Source organism: Mesoplodon mirus (assembly GCF_964341445.2).
Source record: "Mesoplodon mirus genome assembly, chromosome: 17".
Classification (NCBI taxonomy): Eukaryota; Metazoa; Chordata; class Mammalia; order Artiodactyla; family Ziphiidae; genus Mesoplodon; species Mesoplodon mirus.
The window spans coordinates 60,557,486-60,581,858 of NC_138993.1; the positions used below are offsets into that span (position 1 = coordinate 60,557,486).

Genomic DNA, 24,373 nt, shown 5'->3' on the forward strand with positions numbered 1-24,373 from the left:
AGGATAAACAACACAGTTAACAAAGGGCAAAGGACTTAGATTCAATAAACATCTGTCCAAAGCACATGAAGAGATGCTTGACATTGTTAACCATTAAAGAAAACTAAATGGAAGCTGCAGTGAGGTACTGCTTCACACCCATTAACATGGCTATAATTTCTTTAAAAATACAAGTGTTGTCAAGGATGTGGAGAAACTGGCACCCTTATATGTTGCTGGTGGAAATGTTAAATGGTTCAGCCACTGTGGAAAATAGTTTGGCAGCTCCTCAAAAAGTTAAACATAAAATTTCCTTATGACCCAGAAATTCCACTCCTAGGTATCTATCCAAAAGATATGAAAGCAGGTACTCAAACAACTATATATACAGGCATGTTCATAGCAGCACTATTCACACTATCTAAATACAACCCAGAGGTCCATCCATGGGTGGATAGATGAACAAATGTGGCATATCCATACCATGGAATACTATTAGCCCATGAAAAGGAATGAAGTACTCATACATGCTAACAGCGATGAAACTCAAAAACATTATGCTGGGCTTCCCTGGTGGTGCAGTGGTTGAGAGTCAGCCTGCCGATGCAGGGGACATGGGTTCGTGCCCCGGTCCGGGAGGATCCCACATGCCGCGGAGCGGCTGGGCCCGTGAGCCGTAGCCACTGAGCCTGCTCATCCAGAGCCTGTGCTCCGCAACGGGAGAGGCCACAACAGTGAGAGGCCCGCGTATCGCAAAAAAAAAAAACAAAAAAACAAACCATTATGCTAAGTGAAAGAAGCTAGACACAAAAAGGTCACATATTAGATAATTCCAAATATCTGAAATATTCAGAAGAGTCAAATCCATTTTCTGACAGAAAGCAGACTGATGGTTTCCAAGGGCTGGGGGGAGGGGATTAGGAGGAGTTCCTGCTCAATGGCTACGTCGTTTCCTTTCAAAGTGATGAAAATGTGTTGGGAGTAGAGAGAGAGATGGTGGTTGTACAACACTGTGACTGTACCAGATGCCACCAGACTGTTCACTTTCAAATACCTAATTTTATTTTGTATGAATTTCACCTAAATTTTGAAAAATTATTAAGGAAATAGGGGAGCAGGATACAAAATAAAAAGATAAGTTGAATAATTGTTATTTGCTGCCAATCAAATGCACACACAGGGAAGAATCACTCTTTGTAAGTTCTTGGTTAGAAGAACGACGGGATCATCTCCATGCTAGGGGACGTTTGAAGTAGCTGCAGTGTGTGGTAAAGACTGGACAAAGTGACAGGAAGCAAAACTACCTGCTCATAATTTTAAAAGTAGTTCTGCTGCAGGAAAGAAAGTGGGGCGCAAGAGAATGATCATGTCCCAGATCTCAGGTGAGTCCCTGAGACGGCTGCCAAGTATGGATTCTTGGCTTCTCGCAGGAAAGAATTCAAGAGTGAGCCACAGTAAAGTGAAAGAAGGTTTAATCAGGGAGATGCACACTCCACAGACAGAGTGTGGGCCATCTCAGAAGGTGGGAGGCCCCAAAATATGGGGTGGTTATTTTTATAGGCTGGGTAATTTCATAGGCTAATGAGTGGGAGGATTATTCCAACTACTTTGGGGAAGGGGCGAGGATTTCCAGGAGTTGGGCCACCACCCACTTTTTGACCTTTTATGGTCGCCCTAGGAACTGTCATGGCACCTGTGGGTATGTCATTTACATGCTAATGTATTATGAGTGTATAATGAGGCTCAAGGTCTACTGGAAGCCGAGTCTTCCACCGTCTTGGACCTAGTTGGTTCTAACCAGTTTATGCTGTTCATTTCCATGGAGTTTAAAGACATTTTTTAAAATTGGAAAGTTGTTTCTTGGTCGTAAGGAGATTAACAGGACCTGCTGTATTAAGAAATTAAAAATAGAACTACCATACCATCCAGAAATTTTACTGCTGGGTATTTATCTGAAGAAAATAAAAACACTGATGTGAAAAGATATATGCACCCCCATGTTCACTGCAGTATTATTTACAGGAACCAAGATATGGAAACAACCTAAGTGTCCATCTATGAATGAATAGATAAAGGGGTGGTACATATATGAAAGGGAGTATTACTCAGCCATGAAAAGAATGAAATCTTGACATTTGCAACAACACAGATGGACCTTGAGGGAATTATAAGTGAAATAAGTCAGAAATACAAACACTGTATGCTTTCCCTTACATATGGAATCTAAAGAACAAAACAAACAAACAAAACAAAAGCATAGATACAGAGAACAGAATGGTGGTTGCCAGGGGTTTGAGGAATGGGCAAGACAGGTGAAAGGGATCAAGAGGTACAAACTTCCAGTTATAAAATAAATATCATAAGGATGTTATATATGGCATGGTGACTATAGTCGATCATTTTGTACAGCAGACTTGAAAGTTGCCAAGAGAGAAATCCTAAAGGTTAACTTAGTACAGTGACAGATGGTAACTAGACTTATTGTGTTGATCATTTCACAATGTACACAAATATCAAATCATTATGTTATACACCTGAAACCAATATAATGCTATATGTCAATTATACATGGATAAAAATTTTTTTAAGAATTTGTGACTACAGTCATATAAATCATACATTTGGAATTATAAACATGAATATAAAGTAGCCTCTCCACCCATCATCTATAAGGAAATAATTTCCATTACACAAACATTCCCACTAAGAAATTTACATTCTAAAGATGCTTAATTACATTTCTGTTAGATGTTCAAATATCCTTTTATATTTTCTGATTTTGACTAAGGCTCTTGGAGAAAAATACCTTCAACCTGCTCATCTCATTTAGATGGTGCCAAACGAGTTAATGCCACTTGGTTGTACACTTAAGAGCTGTATTTACTGAGGAGTGATAGACCTGCCACACTGCAGCATTACAAAACACAGGGGGAAAACAGGAGAAGCTCCAGTTCTTTCTGCTTTTGTTCATCAAGCCAATCCTGTCTTTGCTATACCTGTTTTAAGGTCTCCTTTTCTGCTTTCCTATTTGGTCAATTTCTTTCCCCAAAACGTTGGCTGTGTAGTAACAATTACAACCTGAGTACTTCCAGGCCACCTTTATCCTCTTTCAGGATTCTCCTTCCTCTGGTCTATTTGAAGAAAGAGAAACTGGTTCATGTCAATTACTAAGTCACTTCCCCTCTGCACTATTTCATTATCCCATCTGAGGCCTCTGTTCTCTTGGTTGGCCATCACCCCTACCCATTCACACCTCAGAAGGTCATTAAATCAAGGGGACATGTAGCATTCTTTATTGGAGGTTTGGAACAAAAATTAAATATTAGACATTCCACACTTAAAAGTCCCTCAACTACCTCCTGCGCTACAGAACATTTACCCTTGTGTGGTGGTGACCTCCTCCTATACTGCAAGTCCTGATCTGTCCCTCTCACTTCTCCTAGGAAGCTCTCACCATTCAATTTCTCTTCATTTTGCAGTCAAATTACCAACCTTCTATTTTGCTGTCTCCTTTCAAATCATATAGGCATTGGCTCCCAAGGTCAGACCTTTAAATATTTTCTTAAACAAAGTCTCCAGAGAGAAACTATGCCACTTCCTTAGAGGCAAAAACAGCTATGTTATTTGCAGTTTTAACTCGCCTATTTTTCCCTCCGTGTTACTTTATTTTACTCAAAAACAGCTCATGTTGTCCTTTATGTCAGGGTCATAATAACCAAAGATAGTCCCTGAATACCCTCGAGTTTTAGAAGCGCTGTTACAAGAGAAAGAATTTATAATGATCTAACTTGAGGGCACAGAAGATACAACAGTGAGGAAAAAATTAAAATACTCATTTTCTGTTTCAATACAAACCAGTTTAGAGATTAAAAAAAAAAAAAGGCAGCACTTCTCTTTTTCTATTTCCAAGTTGAAGCAGTGCAGAAACTTTCAGCTGACAATGACTAAGGCATTACCTGAACAGTACACTAAATAAATGAAATAAGTGAACTCCTTGTAAAAGTACAAGGCGATCATGGTTATGATTAGGGTAAGCCAAGGTGCAGAATACCCAGAGAGAGAGCTGACGGAAGTATTAAAGACTCCATATGTGGTCCACCTGGCTGGGAAAGAAATCTGGAGAAGCAAATGAATAAATCAGGAAAGTAGATCAAAAGAAAGTTGGAAAGTGAGATAAATGTAAGTGAATTAGAAGAGAAAGAAAAAACTTTTCTATAATATGACCAAGATTTTGAGTGAGCTCAAGTGTAAGATAACAACAATTAAGGGAAATATATGTGTATATATATATCTCGAGTCTGTATATTTCCTGTATATAATCTGTCTGCTTATAAGTTGTTCTAAAGTGTAGCAGTCAGCATCAGTAGGGGTCCTTCATGGCAAGCAACAGAAATCAATTCAAATTGAAGCAGAAAAACAAAATACTGAAGGGTATCTAGTATCTCAAAGGCTTGCTTGAGGGAGGTGGAAGGCAGTTGGAGAATGAGTCTCCCAAATGGACAGCACCCAAGGGAGAGGAGGTGGGCTCCGTGCTCCCACAGAACAGCCCGATTAGGGTGCTTTCTTATTAACAGTGCTCCCAGTGGACACTCAAGCTAAGCCTCCTCTGATGCTTCCAAGACCGCTGTGGGAAATGTCTCACTGGACACTTCTCCCCTGAAGATCTGAAAGTTCAAAGCCCCAGGCATGAACCTCTCCTTGCTGACTGGGCCGGTGGCACACGATCACTTCTAGGACGTGGGAGAGACTGAACTGCCATGTCTCTCACCACGGCTCACAGACTGTAGGGGACTTCCTCATAAACCAGAAGTCTCTTCTCTGCCCTCCCACCAAACCAGACACATCAAATGCCCTCCATAAATGCTGAATGTTTGACAGTGCTAGCAGTTTAACTTAGTTGAATTAATAAATGGAAATAATTAGAATTCAGTTTTCCTGACTGATCTGTTCCTCACAAAAAAAGGAACGAGTAGAAAGCTGGAGTCCCCAGGCTGGGGATGGGGACAGTCATGTGTGGGGTGAAGGGCCAAGGCTCTGGAGTCTAGGGTTTACATCTCAGTTATAATATTTATTGTCTTTGAACTTGGGTAATTTTGGTACAGCTTCATATGTGTGATAGTTAAAATGGAAATGGAAAGGCTATTCATCTCTTCGAATTATTCTGAGGATGAAATTTAAAAAATGCATCTCAGGGCTTCCCTGGTGGCGCAGTGGTTGAGAGTCCGCCTGCCGATGCAGGGGACACGGGTTCGTGCCCCGGTCCAGGAAGATCCCACATGCCGCAGAGCAGCCGGTCCCGTGAGCCATGGCCGCTGGGCCTGCGTGTCCGGAGCCTGTGCTCCACAACGGGAGAGGCCACAACAGTGAAAGGCCCGCACACCACAAAAAAAAAAAATGCATACGGTTTGCTTAGAACAGGGGCAAGTGCTCATGAAACATCAGCCACTCTAACCACTCACACTGTGGGGCTCCATCCCCCTCTCACGGGACTCCCAACACACACAGCTACTCTGAACAAATACTTGATTTTTTGATTCCTCTTCCTCCCAGAGCTGAGGAGAATCCTGATGTAAGCCTCTGCTTCCAGTGATCTTGACGGATTTCCTGAGTTGTTCTAGTCATCTCCCTTTATTTTGAGCCTCAATCTCCTGAGGCTGCTACCTTGTGAATAAAAGCATTCTTCAGTTCCATGTTGGGTTACAAAACATAAGTATTCCAACAGCCCTTTCTAGTACTACCGTCCTGCTCATCTCTTGCTAACCATCTGGCCACCAACCTCTAGCTCCCTTGTGGCTGGATCCCACTACCATGAAGATGAGCTCGAAAGTCAATGATTTGGCTTTGAATCAAGCTCTATCATTCTGAAGCTGTGTGACCTTAGACAAGTTACTTAACCTCTCTTAACCTTAACAATGCCTCATCTGCATTATTTGTATAATGAGGATGCTAATGAATCTGGCACATAAAAAATACCCTTGATTATGATCTCAGTGAGTGTTCTTAATTATGAGTAGGCAAAGCTTCTGGTGGGATACAGTAACAGAAAAGGCTCTACAACTGATTATATCATGAGGGGTTGCAGTGAGAAGTTCACAGAAGATGTACCAGTCAGAGCACCTGTAAGAAACTACTATCAAGATCACTCCATTGGGGAACTTTATAAAATGATTGTAAAAGTGGAGGGGAGACAGCTTTTCTCCATTCACCTCAGCTCTGGGGATCACAATGGAAGATGCACCCACAGGTGCCAGGAAATAGGACTACATTCCAGTATTGGATCCCATCACAGGATCCTCCCGGTTTCTGGGGCTCGTTCTATCCAAGGGGCAGGTGCCAACCTTGTGTGCACAATGGAACCATTTGCAGAGCTTTTCAAAAGCGCCCATCTCCAGGCCCCACCCCAAAGTCTAATGTTTAACTGGATGAAACGGGGGAAGAAATAAAATTTAAAAGATAATTTTGTTTTAGAAAGGAGGGGGAAGAGGAAACGAGGGGGAAAGGCATCGCTGTCCTGGGAAATTACTGTTCGAGGCCATCCAGGCCATTTCTTTGCTTCCTAGAAGTTCCCTGAAATCTGTGAAGAAAAGATAAAACCCCTAGATAAGTTCCTGAACGTGCTATTGTTCATGTGCTCGAATAGCTCAGAACTTTCACCATCAAGAAACTCTTAACTGGGCTTCCCTGGTGGCGCAGTGGTTGAGAGTCCGCCTGATGATGCAGGGGACGCGGGTTCGTGCCCCGGTCCAGGAGGATCCCACATGCCGCGGAGCGGCTGGGCCCATGAGCCATGGCCGCTGAGCCTGCGCGTCCGGAGCCGGTGCTCCGCAACGGGAGAGGCCACGGCAGGGAGAGGCCTGCGTACCGCAAAAAAAAAAAAAGAAACTCTTAACCAAAGTTTAATCTAAATCCCTCCTGTTAAAAGCTAAGTCCCATTATTCCGGTGTTTAGCTCAGAGGAAACAAGACCTGCTCACAGCATTCAGATTGTACCCTTCTCCGTCCTTGAGGTGTCACCTCACTTTACATAAGTGAGCTCTTTTTGTGATTAATGAAATTGATTTGCCATTTCTACTGAACTGTAGTGTGAATCAGCTCTCAAGCAACGCAGGGCAGTACCTTCTTGTTTCCTAAGCCAGATTTTGCTGTGATAGCAAGCTGCCCGGGGCCTTAGGGCCATTATGGGGATGGGATGGCAGGACCCAGGGTCTGGCCTCCACGCAGACCAACCATTACACTGGCCTGTGGCCACAGGCACCTGGTAGTAGCCTGACTGCATTAAGCCTTTCTGCCAATCCTGGGAAATGAAAAATGAGTCTTTGGCAATCTTCAATCTGACTCAGTGTGTATTTAAGCCAAGGTATGAAATATAATAGCCACTGTTACTGAGCATCTAGTATAGGCCAAAGATGTTGTAACAATTAAAGGAGAAAACTTATGGATAGAGCACACTGCCAGGAACAGAGTAATCTCAATAAATGGTGGCTGGTATTGGCATTATTACTAATCCCCAAAGTGGCCTTAAAAGGGTGACATGATTATTCTCACTTTATAAGGATGAAATCAAGGTTTAGAGAGGTTCCATCACTTGCCCAAGGTTATGTAGTTTGTAAATGGAAGAGCAGTCATTAAATGCAGGACAACTTTTTTTTTTTTTTTTTTTTTTTTGCGGTACGCGGGCCTCTCACTGTTGTGGCCTCTCCCGTCGCGGAGCACAGGTTCCGGACGCGCAGGCTCAGCGGCCATGGCTCACGGGCCCAGCCGCGCCGCGGCATGTGGGATCCTCCCAGACCGGGGCACGAACTCGAGTCCCCTGCATCGGCAGGCGGACTCTCAACCACTGTGCCACCAGGGAAGCCCTGCAGGACACCTTTTGAACAACAGAGACTTGCCCAGGATGGGGAGGGCAGAACATTTTTGACTGTTCATGGAAGTTTCCCATGGTTGGGAAGGAGGTTGAGTAGAGATTGCAACGAATTACTTCCTTTTGTTTTGCACAGCATCACAAGCCACCTAAAAATTAATCTTCCAGTAGACAACTGCTTCTTTGGTGTGAGTGTCTATGTGTGCAAATCACACATGGCTATGCATGTGTAGACAACGTGATTTATTGGCTTAGTGGTAACAGTAGAGAGAGACAGGTGATGGATTGCATTGGAGCAATAACACAAATCAATCACATTCAGAGATTAATCAATATCATTCACTTCAATTTCTCTAAGTATTTATTATCAAGGGCATATTATGTGCTTGATATGTGCACTAAATTCCTTGGAGGATATGAAAGAAAAAGATGGCAGGGTCCCAGCACTCAGAAATCTTCGTGTGGTTAAAACTCTCTGTGAAATAGGGAATCAAATGATATAAGAAATTGTTCATTAAAGTGCTAAATTAAACATAAAATTAAGTACCAAAATATATAATAGATACCTTCAGGATGAATTAAGGGAAAGGAAAGAGCTAGACCATTACCAAGGAAGGCTTCAGGAAGGAAGAGAGATGGGAGACAAGCACTGAGGATTTGAAGCCAAATAGAGAAAAGGGTGTGAAGGTCTTTTCCTTTCATCCCAGGCCTGTTAAGAATCAGCCTGAGCAAATCACTTAAGTCAGGAATTCATTTAATTATTCATTCATCTGACAAGTAAACCTAATACATGCCAGACTTCTAGTAAAAAGAGAAATCAGCATGATGTGTACAGGGAACAATGAAGAAGCTACTTGATGGAACAGACAGTTTGATAAGGGGTTGCAAAGACATAGAAATTGGGTGGAGTGAAATTCTGGACACCAAGAGAGACAGAAATAGGATGGCCCATGAGAAACTGCTCTAAACTCTTGAGGAGGAAAAAGAAAGATACAATGAAAGTGGTGTTAGAGAAAACCTCATCCAGGAGCAGGGCTCAGGTTCCTTGGTGCCAGGCTAAGACACATACATCTGCACATACTCCCCACGTTCATATGTATATACACAGAGAGAGGCTGAGAAGTCTTTTGCCTACTTGATTTGGCCATGCTAAATCTTCAAGAAAAACACTATTTGAAAATGGCAATGGATACTCTTGAAGGCAAAAATGAGTCAGTAATCCTCAACTCTGATTTTCAGTTGGAAATCAAATAGCCCTGGTCTAGCCCCTTCTGGGGAATGCTCTCTGATCCTACCATCCATAACGTAGGTTTGGTTTTCCATTACCAGTAAACAGAATATCAAGAAGTTTTCATCTGTACCCAGAAATCTATGTATTTAGTTAAAGAAGGGATTTTCCCCCAAAGAGACATAAGGCAATGGGGTGAGAAAGGAAAATCTTTTCAACGAAATTAAACAAATTCAGTTTCATGTGCTTCACAACTACTAAAAAGGCACAGAGATCAAATCTTATTTTCCTGCTGTCAAACCTAGGGTCTATTTATTTATTTATTTATTTTGCGGTATGCGGGCCTCTCACTGTTGTGGCCTCTCCCGTTGCAGAGCACAGGCTCTGGACGCCCAGGCTCAGCGGCCATGGCTCACGGGCCCAGCCGCTCCACAGCATGTGGGATCTTCCCGGACCGGGGCACGAACCCGTGTCCCCTGCATCGGCAGGCGGACTCTCAACCACTGCACCACCAGGGAAGCCCTAATTATTAAAAAAAAAAATCCATGACACTCAAGTTAATTAGTACAAAACTGCCTTAAATGGCATTGGCTTCATTAAATGACAGCAAAATATTTTAGAATGACCCTCTTAGTGGGGGAAGGGTGTGAAAATTGCCGAAGAATGGCTTTAATTTTGGAATACCGGGAAGAATTTCACACAGCGGCAAACATAATTTCACTCAAACTGTATGAAAATATTATATACTGAAACAGCTATCAATCTTTGCTTGAAAAAATAATAGTAAACACAGGACTTCTAGTGAATAAAAATGGAGTTTAAATCTATATCAAGTATTGGCTTGGCTGCTAACAGATTTGGTCTAAATGTCAGTGTACGACCTTCTCACTTACCTCGAGACCGTGTGGGTTTGCTTTTCCTGATACAGGCTTAGCAAATATGGAAGGAACCATCTCAAACATCAGCCACTCAAGCAAAAGGATATGTATTACTCTTAACCTATCATACCTATGGGTACACTAGGAGCTTCCACAGAGACAGAAGTGGCCTGAGACTTCACAAGGTACGATGCCCCTGAGATCACTCTGCCCTTTCCTGCTGCTGCACAGACATCAGTACAGACAGCAGCAGCAGACAAGGGAAAGCAGCCAAGAACAGCAGCAGAAACGCCAGACAGACAAATCCATTGTAGCCAATCCAACGTCTCCAACAATTTCACTAGTTTGGTTCAACAGCTTCTGGAGAAACGGAAGCTATCAGTCCAAATGACTCCTGGCCAAGTTTTACAGGTCATCTCAAGCTTCCTGTACCATTGCCCTTCCAACTGCTCACATAATAAGGGACCAGCAAAGTCAGCTATGGATTGGCAATGCAAAGAGTTGGCTTTGGCTCTTTGTAACATTAACAGGAATTACAGGAAGCAAGGAGTTTAGATGTTCAGCCAATAGAGTGCTTTAGAGCAATACTGTACCCACTTGCTTTTTCTAGCATTGACACATTGGCTGGTCCTGCATCTTGAAATACACAGCCATCCATCTCGTTTCAGAGGCAGAGAAGATGTACCAACCTAACTATGTGTGACGGGGGATGCCCACATTGACATAGGATGTCTAATCTGATTTAATAGATTATTACTAAATCTACAAAGGAAAAGATGCACATCAACTGTTTGCATTAAGTCACTGTACCTAGGTCGCACACAGTACCATTTAGTAAGTTCTACATGCCACTGTCCTCAATAAAAGTGGTTTCATTGTCCCGTGGAAAGGCATGTTCTGGGCCAAAGGTGAGACTCTCAGTTCCCCACACCCAGGAAGGCAGATGTACAAGAAGTAAATAACATTAGAAGCCGTATAATACACAGCCCTAAGCTGGGCCTTATAAGGAATAATTTTTTTTAATATCCCTAAGTTTTTAGGGTTCTTTTCTTATTGAGAAAAACAAAATATACACAAAATACAAAACAAATGCTACAGCAAGATCACCAGCCGACTTCATTTCTCAGGTCATGTTGCATTTACAAAATATAATTTATGCTATGAGGCAATACATCCACTCCTAAAAAAAAAAAACCCACACTCAGCAAAATCATACATGAAAAATAACCAGAGATTATGCAAAAAATGAGATTATGGGCAGACCACTCACTATCAATTCAATCCATAACAAGAATGCTAGCAAAAAACAATAATGATTTTCAGAAAAATACTAGCTCTGTTAAAAAGACATTGACATTCCTAATAAATAAAGAAATACTAAGTGAAAGTATTGGCGGAAGGGGATATAAGGAAGAGTTGAGGCTGCTGAGTTGTAAACAAGATCATAATGGACAAATGCTGGGGAGAGTTGCAAAATAGGAACTTCTAAGACAAAGCCCATGTCCTGTGGCCACACTGAGTCAACAGGAAGAGCATAGGGTAAGGAACATCACACACAGACTCTATTCCTGTACACCAGCTGTGTTACTGTATTTGTGTTCAGCTGCTATCACTTGATGGTGTAAAACAGTAAACTGCTGGGGCAAATCACCCACGGACTGACCTATGTGATTGATGCGTTACAATGATGTCTTTCTATCCACCCACCACATATAGGCTAGTTTTCAACACAGAAACAAAAGTTTTAGCAGAGCAGATCAAATGTCGTGTTTATTTTATTTTCTTACCCAAGCCTCCATTTAACTACCTATCAGTTTCTCCCATCGTTACTAACAGTGTTACCAATATCTGAACACCCCAAGCTTGAATTGCATTTTTTCACTCTGTCTTATTTTTGAATAGCAAGTTGTCGAATATTTCATTTACCATCAAAAAATACCACACCAGATTTCAGGCCCCTCTCTCCTGTCAAGGTGTGGTTGAAGAAAGAATCAACAAGCCTCCTGGAGAGACAAGATACAGGAGAGGGGTAACTCTTGGCTTCTCTCACAAATGTGAAACCGGAGAGTGAGACCTGGACGTCATGACCAGGGTGGAAAGTGAGAGAGGAGCCACCAGGTTCTCTGCCAAGTACAAACCTTATCATATTATCTGGGAGCTACGTGGGGAATGCTAGCCTCCATATAAGAAGAATCCAAGGCAAAGTCAAAGAACCAGGAAAACAAGAATGAGAAAAAGCAGAGCTGGAAAGGGAGATGCAGTCTGGCCAGGACTCATCCTTCATTTAAATGAATCAAGATTCATATATGGATACATCCTTTGTGTGGGAAGGTGGGATTCATTTCAGAAAGCTCAAATAGGATTAGGCACAGAAGCTTCTTTTCTTCCTGAGCTGTGACTGCAGGCTGGCCATCAAGATCTAATCTTTCTCTCCCACTATGTGTTTAAACAGTTGTCCCGGGCATGTCCCCTCCCAATCAAGACTGTACATCCTAAATTTACTCACTGTTAGGTGTGGCCACATGACTACACTTTCAGCAAAGGAATATAAACAGAAGTGATGGATGCCTTTTCAGTCTCATAATGAAATAAGGCCGTGCCGTAAAACCCTGAGCTTATCTGTTCCATGCGCTCTCTCCCCTTCTTTCTTGATGTAACTCAGACACTGCGGCAATCCAGTTTCTTGATTGCCATGCGCCACATGAAATTGGCAGAAACCTGGGTACCAAATAACTTTGAGGAGTATAGTTGCCCTATCGACATGCAAATATTACCTGTGAAAGAAATCATCTTCCATATTCTTTAAACCTCCATCCCTTGCAGTTTAGCTTATCTCAAATAATATACATTCTAAGACATTCTATAGTCTAGCTAGTCATATTTTTCGGTTAGTTAATTATTTTTAAACTAATTTATTAATCAAAAGGCAACTTCGAATATTCACTATCTTGCCATTCCTGAGCAAAATAAAACAAATCTCTTATGAACCTGTTGATAACTGTCCATGAGTGGTATTTTCCCAGTGATGTGGGAAAATGATATGGGATATTTTCTTGACACTGTTCCCTCCATCTGAATGACATTCTTGAACATCTTTAGCTGTTCCAAATTGTCATAATTATAATTTTTGAGTTGGGGAAGGCAATAAAGCAAACTCTTATATCATTTGGAAGAATAAATGAGCTAGAATACACAAGAAACTTTTTAAATAAGGAGGTTGCTGCTCTTTGAAATATTAAAATCCTCTTTTTAAAAAAACTACAATAATTTTTTTTTTTTTTGGTACGCGGGCCTCTCACTGTTGTGGTCTCTCCCGCTGCGGAAGCACAGGCTCCAGACGCGCAGGCTCAGCGGCCATGGCTCACGGGCCCAGCCGCTTCACGGCATCCTCCCAGACCAGGGCACGAACCCGTGTCCCCTGCATCGGCAGGCGGACTCTCAACCACTGCGCCACCAGGGAAGCCCTACAATAATTTTTAAAAGGGAGGTACTGGCCAGAGAAGAGATAGATTGATATTTGAGACAGCATATATATCTATATATAGATATAGATATAGATACACTTAGGTACAATTACAGATAAAGGTGGCATCTCAAATCAAGAAAAAAGACAAGTTGTTGGGCTTCCCTGGTGGCGCAGTGGTTGAGAGTCCGCCTGCCGATGCAGGGGACACGGGTTCGTGCCCCGATCCCGGAAGATCCCACATGCCGCGGAGCGGCTGGGCCCGCGAGCCATGGCCGCGGAGCCTGTGTGTCCGGAGCCTGTGCTCCGCAACGGGAGAGGCCACAGCAGTGAGAGGCCCGCGTACAACAAAAAAAAAAAAAAAAAAAAAAAAAAAGACAAGTTGTTAATAAAAATTGTGTTGGGTCTAACTCTCCATTTGAAAACTGCAGCAAAAATCAATCCCTACCTCATCTCTTAGAGCAAAATTATTTCCAGACCAACTAGAAGCTTAAATGAAAAATAAATAGACAAACTTCACAGTGAATATTTATCTAATTTATCTAACAAATGAAAAAGAATTTTTGATAATGACAAGCAGAACCTCCAGAAGGAAAAATTAATAATAGATTTGATTGTGCAAACATTTAAACCTTCAGTACTAAATTTTAATTCAAAGAAAAATGACAAATATATAAAAATGTATACAAAAGAAATCAATGTCCTTAAAACACATAAAACTCTAAGCGTTCCTATGAAAAAACATTCCCATAGAAAGTAAACAAAGGATTTGAATAATCAAGTCGTGGAATAGTAAACTAAAATCGACAGTGAGCATATAAATATGTTCACCATCACTAGCAATTCAAAATTTCAAATCAAAATGAAAACAAGAGGCTATATTTCAACTATCAGGTTGGGAGAGAAGCTCGTTCCACTAGCAGGAGAACTCGCAGATTGGAGACCAGGTGTGAACTGAGGTTTATGAAATCTCTCCTCCCACTTGGATGACCTGTGCCTCGCCAGGGGCGTCTCTTCCACACTGACAGGATCTCTCTCTCCTGTGTTCTGATCCTCAGGGGGTTCAGTAGATGTGCCTTTATTCACATCTATAGTTACCAGTCTCTTTTTCTGTTCATGTCTAGATTCCAGAAGATCCTTTCTGGTGTTCACACCTTTAAATATGATCACCTCCCTAAAAAGGCCAGCACTAAATAAGGACTTCCTCTGGCTAAAACTAAATGACAACGTTATAAAGAGGGTTTCTTGGCTAATTAGGAAGAAGAAGGCTGGAGGAGTGGGGATGCAGGCGGGATGAAGTTCAGGCCCACATGGGAGCATCATTCTTAATGAGGTCACCTCTACTTGAATGTCCTTCCCTCTGCTTTATCCTCTCTCTGGATCATCTGCCTGCAAGACAAACCCTCCTTCTTTCCAGAGTATTTCCCCACGTGAGACTACATATGTCTCATTTCCCATTTTTCAGGATAAGCAAATCAATCAAACTGATCCCCTAATGAGGCAGTGGGTGTGCTCGGGGAAAAATGTCTTACTCTAAGTGTGTGGTTCTAATGGTGGTATTTGCCGGTGCTGTGGCCTGGGTTTCAGCCTTAGCAGCAGATGAGAATCACCTAAGAATGAATCCAGAGCAGATTTTAAAACATATCAAAATGGCCCAGTGTCATGACAAACCAATTAATTCAGAATACCTGGCACTGGGGCTGAGCCATATTTTTTGTTATTTTGTTTGTGTTTTAAAGTTCCAAAGATGAATCTAATGCTAATATTCAGTGAGGACTGAGGATCAATCCCTGCAACAGTGGTTCTCAAAGTGTGGTCTCCAGATCAGCATGAAGAGCGCCTGGGAACTTGTCAGAAATGCAGATTCTCAGGCTTCTGAGAATTCTGTGGGCCTCCAAACCTACAGAATGTGAAACTCCAAGGGTGGGACTGAAGACGCTTTGCTAGCCATACCTCCAGGACATTCTGATATGCCCGCTCAAGTTTGAGAATTACTGCATTAGGACAGTCATCCCATGACATTTTGTGAGTCCCTCCTGCGTCCAAGCACTCAGTATAGAAAGATGAGATAACAGTTTAAAAAATCAAATTTGGTGTGATAAGTACCATTAGGAAAGATTAACCATGTACCATAAAACTCCAGAGGAAGAAACCATGGACAAGGTCATATCTCACAGACCACAGGCTGGCGACTTTAAACCCAAATATTGTTTACTTTCCATCTTCTGATGAGAAGTCTGCCAACCCAGTTACACAGAGTGAGCCCAAGACTGAGAAGAATAAATGGCAAGCTGCATTTCCTTATCTGCTGGACCCCACTGCAACTCCAGCCTTTCTCAGAAGTTGACCAGTCAAGGTTTGCTGAATTGAAAGGCTCTGACCCAGTATGCCCAGCACCCAAGTGAAACCAGATTCCGACAGACACCACACACGCACGCACGCGCGCACACACACACTCGGTGTGCGCCAGTTCCTTCTGGTCCAGGGGTCCCTCATCAGCTAAGCCCAGCTCCTCCCGTGCAACCCAGAAGGAAGGCAAGGAGCAAACGAGAAGCAAGAAAAAGCAGAAGGGCTGATCTGCTGGGGCTTTCCAGGAAGAAGCTTCCGGACGACGGCGCCACTTCCCCGGCCGCTTGCCCCGGCGCCTCCGACCGGGCGCACCTCTGTCTCCGCCGCCGGCCCGACGCGCCCTCCGCGAGAGCGCAGTGCCCAGAGCGCGCGCCACGGGAACGCGGGAACCAGCCCTCGCCCGGGAGCGGACAGTCAGCGAACAGAACTGGGCCTGGGGTCTGGTACACCCGGCCTCCTAGCGGGGGTGGGGAGACAGCGAGCCGGCCCCCGCGGGCCAGAGGCGGCCCCTCTCCACCTCTCCTAGGCGGCCAGGACGCGCTGCGCGCTGCGCAGGAAAGCAGGGCGGGGTCTCGGTTGCCAGTACCTCTCGGCCTCCTGGGCTCGCCTCCCTTTCTTGCCCCACCTTCTGCGCCCTTCTTCCGCGTCCTCCCCTTCGCTTGTTCCTTCTTTTCTGGACCCTTCTGCAGCTCTCCTCCCAGACAGTGGTTTTAAAGGTGGGACGGAGCCGCTGCCGTACTGGACTCCTGACCTTGCACATTCCTGGAAGCACCTTCGGAGTAGGGTTGAAAAAGAAAGAGCAAAGGATAAAGCTGCTGGAGAGAATCAACGGAAATTATTTTGGGCATCTCCCACCCACCCCTCCATACACACCTGAAAAGAGTGCAAGGGAATCACTGGTTCTGGGCAAAATTCTCAAGCGGACTAAATAAACGCCCAGCTTTGAGTTCCTGGGGAAGGAGTAACCAGGACACACCGTTTTCTGGTGGGGAGGGGTGAGTCCCGCAAGGCATAGAACAATGGCGTTCAGTCCTGACTGCGTGTCGTAATCACCTAGGAAACAGGAAGATGTAATGGACGGGTTCGGGTGTGTGTGTGTGTGTGTACACACAAAGGACCAGGGTTGGGGCTGGGGTATCTATCAACCATTTAAACATAGAGCAGCTATTCCTATGTCCTGTGATGGGCCTAGACATAATTTGGGATTTTTCGTTTTGTTTTGATGTGTTTAGTTCCTCGGGTGATGCTAGGAGGCTGGCACGATTCAGAACGGTTACTCTAAAGCAGTTTCCAAAGTGTGGCTTCAAGACCAGCCGCGTTACCATCACGTGGGAGCTTGTTAGAAAAGCAAATTCTCCCATCCCACCCCAGATCACTGGATCAGAAACTCCTGGGTGAGGCCCAGCAATGTGTGTTTCAACAAACCTTCCAGGTTACTGGGGTGCTGAAGGACCGCTAGGGATTGGCTGACCTGTGCCGCCCAGAAAGCTAAGAAAGACTGGAATATTTTTAGAGGGCTGTAAACAGACAAAGAACACTGTACACACACCTAGGTGGCCCACAAGGCCAAAAGTATTTACCATGTGGCCTCTTACAGAAAAAGGCCCCATTCTACACTAGAGGGTCATATGGTGGAGACTCTGTTAGCTCACCAGCCACAGGCTGTGGGAGGACGCTGAGAGATTGTGTGAAATAGTGAGGTACTGGGAAGGGCAGGGAAAGATAGGATAGGAAGGGATAAAGAATAGAGAGCGGGAGATACATTTTCTTCTCATTCATGTGAAAGACCAGGCTTGCTAGAGGATGTGTTAAAATCACTTGAGATCAAAGTCCGTTTTCCCTCTTTTTTTGTAGACAGGCATTATTATTAGCATCCAACAAACAGATATGTAGGACAGGCCTTACACGCAGCACATGTGAGACACAGCAGTCTTCCAAGTGGACTGTGATGTCAGCTAGGTCCATACTCGGACCCCATCCGGTAGCTCTGCATCTACACAGAGGTTTGTGTGGAGTTTGGCTCTCCCTGAGCTCCTTGAAGATGGAAAATAGAGGCTGTGTTTATCTTTGTATTTATCACTGAAGTACTGTGACAGGCACACAATAGGTCCATAAACGTGTATGTACTCAATATGTTTGTTTTTTTTTTAAGAAGATGTTGGGGGTAGGAGTTTATTAATTAATTAATTAATTTTTGCTGTGTTGGGTCTTCATTTCTGTGCGAGGGCTTTCTCTAGTTGTGGCAAGCGGGGGCCACTCTTCATCGCGGTGCGCGGGCCTCTCACTATTGCGGCCTCTCTTGTTGTGGAGCACAGGCTCCAGACGTGCAGGCTCAGTAGCTGTAGCACACGGGATTAGTTGCTCTGTGGCATGTGGGAACCTCCCAGACCAGGGCTCGAACCCGTGTCCCCTGCATTAGCAGGCAGATTCTCAACCACTGAGCCACCAGGGAAGCCCACTCAATACGTTTTAAATGCCTACATGTGGTTCCCCAAGGTGTAGTGCCAGCTCTCCACATATGTGCTAGGTTGGTATTTGGAGAAACTGTACCAACTGTCAGATAAAGAAGAGACTGAATAAAATAAAGGCTTTGGGGCATCTAAAATAATGAACATTATATATATATATATATATATATATATATGTTTTATTTTTAAAAGAAATACAGGTATCCCCTGCTTTCTAACTTTATTCGTATGAAAGTTCTGCACTAGTACCTGTTTTCAATAACTGAAAGAAATCCAAAAAGGATTTTCATTTTTACGAAAAAATGTGAAAAGTGAAAATTGCATTCAGCCTCTGTTCTGCAGGGAACTGCTATAGAGGCAGGGTGCGTCCCAGCAGCAAGAGTGGCACCGCCAAGCTCCTTCCCCAGGAACTACACTCAGCATCTCAGCATCAGGCCTCCATAGCTTTGAACTGTGTCTGTGAACATCTGGGCTTCATCTCGAATTATTTTGTGCATCCGTTAGCAAGATGTGTCCTAAGCAATTCGCTGCTTCACTTTAAGCCGTTTCAGCTTACGAAAGGTTTCATAGGAACGCTCTACTTTTCGATAGCAGGGGAAGCCAGTAATGTCTGTCTTTGATAAAACAGTGTATCGCTGCATAAAATGGGGCATATCTTTAACCACTCAAAATAAGTATTTCATTGGAGAAGCTTATTGTTGGTTAACGTTAGTGTTCTTTCTTCACCTGTGTCACCTCCCTATTCTTCATAAGTTTAGCAAACTATACATGTATGCTTAGATTTCAATTCTAAAGACCAGAATTACAGCATCCATTTCTACTGAATGATGTTATTTCTAGGTGCTGGCTGAGAGCCATTACTAATACTACTTGGCTGTGGTGAGGCTAAAATGAATTCTATTAAAAGAAAAAAATCCTAAATAACAGATATGTTCACAAGTTGCACTCCATTTAGCATGCAATCTGCTTTAAAATATGTGATTCTTTTAATCCAGAATTAATATAAAATTATTGCATTTCAGCACAGTATTATGTATTTTAATAAGAAGTTAAGTTTTTGTTGTGTGTGTGTGTTTTAAGCTTTTTTTCCCAAATATCATATTGTAATTTTGGGAAAAGGCAATCATTTTGAGATTTAGTAGCCTTCTTCTGAAAAAGAAACAAGCCATTGATTCAAAAGCAAACGACTGTTTCCTCAAATTTAATCCCACTACAATTAATGGTCATGTTTCAAAGTCACTTTCTGCCATCCAGACACCTCACTTGCCATTAAATTAAGAGGAAGTGTAGCGACACCCACATAATCTACTACAGTGAAACCCTAATATTTTTAAGATCTAGAAATTCAGCAGTGTCAAGTACAGAGTACCTAGGTAAATTCAGTTGGAGCCAGCTACCATGTAAAGTCTCGTTTATGCATGTAGTTGTGAAAACACAACTTTAACTTGAAGTAATTTTTTTAAATCTATTAAATGACAATATCCCTTCATGAAAATAATATGAATGTATGAAGGTGTAGGTTGAAGCCTCATGGGAGGGTGAGGGATGAGACCAGGGCAAAGCAAGAGAGACTCCTCAGGCATGAACTTTAAGGAGGCATATTCTCTCTCAGGACCCTGCAAGGGTCTTCTCTGTAGGCACCTTTCTTAATTCACTGTATTCTTGGCTTTGCTTGACATCTTGTGTAGTAAGCTTTTTAATGAGCAAGTATTTTGCTCATTTTATAGATGAGTTGTATAGATGTTTTCAGCCCAAGTTCTCACTCCATCCAAATCACGTTTTCCAATATGCATATATATTCATGCATGAAGCGTTTGCAGGTATGGAGGATCTGAAGAGGCAATGGCACCAAGAATTGTTTCTTTAACAATTTAACAATAGAAAAAATAAAACAAGCTTTCGAACTGTTTAGTAGAAACCAGACATTGTCATCTGTGATACCATTTTGACTTTGGAGTTCAGGATGCATGTCTCCCCTCTCACCACAAACAAATCACAGTCTACAGGGCTCTGCTGCCCGGCAACACTAATGTATAACCTGGCCTTCACACGGAAGACATCAGAACTCCCTTTGGAGTTTCTAAGTTGAAGAGATATCCACCCTATAGAAAATTGGTTACTATGAAAGAAAAACTCAGTCTGAACTAAATAAAATGCTTTGCAGACCATGAAGGAAAGTGGCAGAGCTGTAAACACTAATGGACCTTGTAAACAGTGGCTTCAGACATTATATCCAACCACTGTGGCAGATGAGTCATATTTTTTTTGTTAGTGTCAGACACAAGCATTATGAAAAAAATCACTGGCAGCTTTATTGAATGCCAATGATACATTTCATGAAATATAAGATGAAAGGGGATGTCAGGGAGACTTTAAAATGATACTTTCATTCAGCTGACTTCAAGTTAAAAAAAAAAAACCCTTCTAAATGAGGTTTACCTCTCTATTAGAAAGGTTAAGTTAGGAATGTTTACATGAAAAACCTAATTTCCATGAATAGATATTAACATTAGAATGAGATGTTGTTCCATTTGATAATATAGATGAATGGGAGTTATAAGGGCACACAAGGTCAAATTTAAACATTGAAATGAATGTTATGTCTTAGAAAACTAAAAGATATAAAACCTTAAGTCCAGAGCTCCTGAAATCTCAGCCTTGGAATGACGAAAACTATCCTATATTTAATTTTGATTGGATGATATAGTAGGCATAAAGAAAGCAAGATCCATATACATGAATATAGACATCCATATAAATATAAATATATAAATACAAATATATACTTAAGTGTATGTATGTGTGTGCATGTGTGTGTGTATGTGGGTACAGACACACATACATGTAACACACCCAGACCACAGTCAGTCCTATGAAGGCAGTATTCTCTAAAGAAAGCTACTTATTTTGTTTCCCCGTCTTTGGACCCAGTACCTTTACTGAAATCATCAGGTAGAATCCTTTCAGTCCTTCTGTATAAGTAACAATACAGGAGTATCTTTAAAATTGCCTAGAAGGGTTCTTTAACTTAGAGCTTTAGGAAACAATGAAAGACTTAATGGAGAATGATTGAACCAACATAGTAAAACCTTATATTCAGTTTTACTAATCAGTTAACTTATGCCCTGACACTGAATTACTTTGGGAAATTTACTTAACATCTCTCAACTTCAGTTTTCTCCTGAGGATCATAATAGGAAAGAATACCTTTCTCTTATATTGTGGATGAAGTGAAATAATGCACATAAAGTGAACCTAGCTTTTTAAAATGCTAGTTATTTTTTTTCATCATACATATCATGGAAAATATACTTTCTCCTCACTGAGAATTGGTGAAAGCCATTAGCTGTGTATGATGCTGAGTATCTGATCTATGGTTCTCTTCTGATCTCTGGGTTCTGTGTACCATCTTTGGAGCCCTTCACAATGTTCTTATCCTGCCCCTCGTGGGGGTCGGATGCCTCCCAGGACTGGGGCTGAGAAGTCTCAGATGTTATCTGCAATATCTCAAAAGTTCCCATTCAATATCCAAGTCTTTGTCTCCAGCGGTAAATGATCTTCCAACTGTCCTCCAAAGTGCCCCTCTGAATGCCTGCCAAGGATTACTCATGTCCCTGAAAATGGTTTCTCTCTCATGCATCCTGCAGCTTCCTGGTCCTCTCTGATGGCTGCTAGTCTGACACCTCTGTGCCTGCTGCCAGGTCTGCGTCCTGTGCCCTGCTCTGCTGCGGGCAGGGGGAACCTGATTCCATGACATTTCTGGTAGAAAGAGTCACCTCTGGGTTTGGTCACTGCTGAAAAGAATTCCCCATTGTGCGGCATGCAAACCATGATGCCATCTGTTGGGCTCCATTGAACATAGACCTGCATGGCGACAGCAGCCAAGAGAGCTCACTTTTTATAATGTCATTCCTGATTGGTGTGTTCTGCAAAATACTTGAGACAGAAGAAATCAGACTGATTTTATAGAAAGACACTCTGGGAGCAGGTGTTAGGATTAAGGATTACAGTGGCATCTCCCACCCCGTTACCAGCAAACACTTACATAGTGCTTTTTGTGTGCCAGATACTGTTCTAAGCACTTTATGTATATGAATTCACTTAATCCTCAACAACATGACTGTGAGATAGAAACTAGTATTATCACCATTTTGCAGGTGAGCAATTTTAGGCATGGGGGTTAAATCGGTTGCCCATGGACACAGCTATTTGGTGAATGAGCAGGGACTTTAGTCAGAGGTAGCACTCCACTCTCTGTAAATGGTACATTTGAAATAAGATTACATGTGATCATTATAGATAATGCTTAATATTGGCCATTCTCGAGGGAAAAAAACAGAGCTGGAGTAATCAGACTCCCTGACTTCAGACTATACTACAAAGCTACAGTAATCAAGACAATATGGTACTGGCACAAAAACAGAAACATACATCAATGGAAAAAGATAGAAAGCCCAGAGATAAACCCACGCACCTATGGTCAACTAATCTATGACAAAGGAGGTAAGGATTTACACTGGAGAAAAGACAGTCTCTTCAATAAGTGGTGCTGGGAGAACTGGACAGCTACATGTAAAAGAATGAAAGTAGAACACTCCCTAATACCATACACAAAAATAAACTCAAAATGGATTAGAGACCTAAATGTAAGACTGGACACTATAAAACTCTTAGAGGAAAACATAGGAAGAACACCCTTTGACATAAATCACAGCAAGATCTTTTTTAATCCACCTCCTAGAGTAATGAAAATAAAAACAAAGATAAACAAATGGGATGTAATGAGACTTAAAAGCTTTTGCAAAGCAAAAGAAACTACAAACAAGATGAAAAGACAGCCCTCAGAATGGGAGAAAATATTTGCAAATGAATCAACAGACGAAGGATTAATCTCCAAACTATATAAACAGCTCATGCAGCTCAATATTAAAACAACAAACAACTAAATCAAAAAATGGGCAGAAGACCTAAATAGACATTTCTCCAAAGAGGACATACAGATGGCCAAGAAGCACATGAAAAGCTGCTCAACATCACTAATTATTAGAGAAATGCAAATCAAAACTACAATAAGGTATTACCTCACACCAGTTAGAATGGGCATCATCAGAAAATCTACGAACAATAAATGCTGGAGAGGGTGTTGAGAAAAGGGAACCATCTTGCCCTTTTGGTAGAAATGTAAATTGATACAGCTACTGTGGAGAACAGTATGGAAGTTCCTTAAAAAACTAAAAATAGAATTACCATATGATTCAGCAATCCCACTACTGGGCATATACCCAGAGGAAACCATAATTCAAAAAGACACATGTACCCCAATGTTCATTGCAGCACTATTTACAATGGCCAGGTCATGGAAGCAACCTAAATGCCCATCAACAGACAAATGGATAAAGAAGATGTGGTACATATATACAATGGAATATTACTCAGCCATAAAAAGGAATGAAATTGGTTCATTTGCAGAGACATAGATGGATCTAGAGACTGTCATACAGAGTGAAGTAAGTCAAAAAGAGAAAAACAAATATCATATATTAACACATATATGTGGAACCTGGAAAAATGGTACAGATGAACTGGTTTTCAGGGCAGAAATAGAGACACAGATGTAGAGAACAAACGTATGGACACCAAGGGGGGAAAGTGGCAGGTGGGGTGGTGGTGGTGTGATGAACTGGGAGATTGGGATTGACATATATACACTAATATGCATAAAATAGATAACTAATAAGAACATGCTGTATAAAAATAAATAAAATTAAATTTAAAAATATAAAAAAATAATAATATATTAGTTTTTAAAGCCCATAAAAAAATATTGGCCATTCTCTAACTTTGAAATTTTAATCATGACATATATGCAGTTATATCCACAAGAAGGGAAAAACTGTTTAAAAATTACAAAGGAAACATTTTGACCACTTAACATTAGAAATAACCAACTGGAAATAAAGTCACTTGTCTTTTAGCAGCTTCCCTAAAACAAAAGTAAATAGAAGAGGCGAAAGATTACAAAACCAGACCTGTGGTACATCATATGCTTTCCCTTTGCAGAAGTAGAAAATGCCGGATAAATAACTATTTCATGAAACGTTCTTAGAGAATTATAAGTACCTTTAGAAATAGCTGTAACACAAGTCAG

The 24,373-nt window shown here is 42.0% G+C and overlaps 1 long non-coding RNA gene across 1 annotated transcript in view; it reads right to left on the reverse strand.

Moving 5' to 3' along the window:
- The window catches only part of LOC309792545, a 43,342-nt gene extending 26,736 nt beyond the window's left edge, over positions 1-16,606 (reverse strand). Inside the window, exon 1 of the long non-coding RNA XR_014291729.1 lies at positions 16,344-16,606. This is a non-coding gene — a long non-coding RNA (uncharacterized lncRNA). The remainder of the gene's footprint in view (positions 1-16,343) is intronic.
- Positions 16,607-24,373: the final 7,767 nt, after the last annotated feature.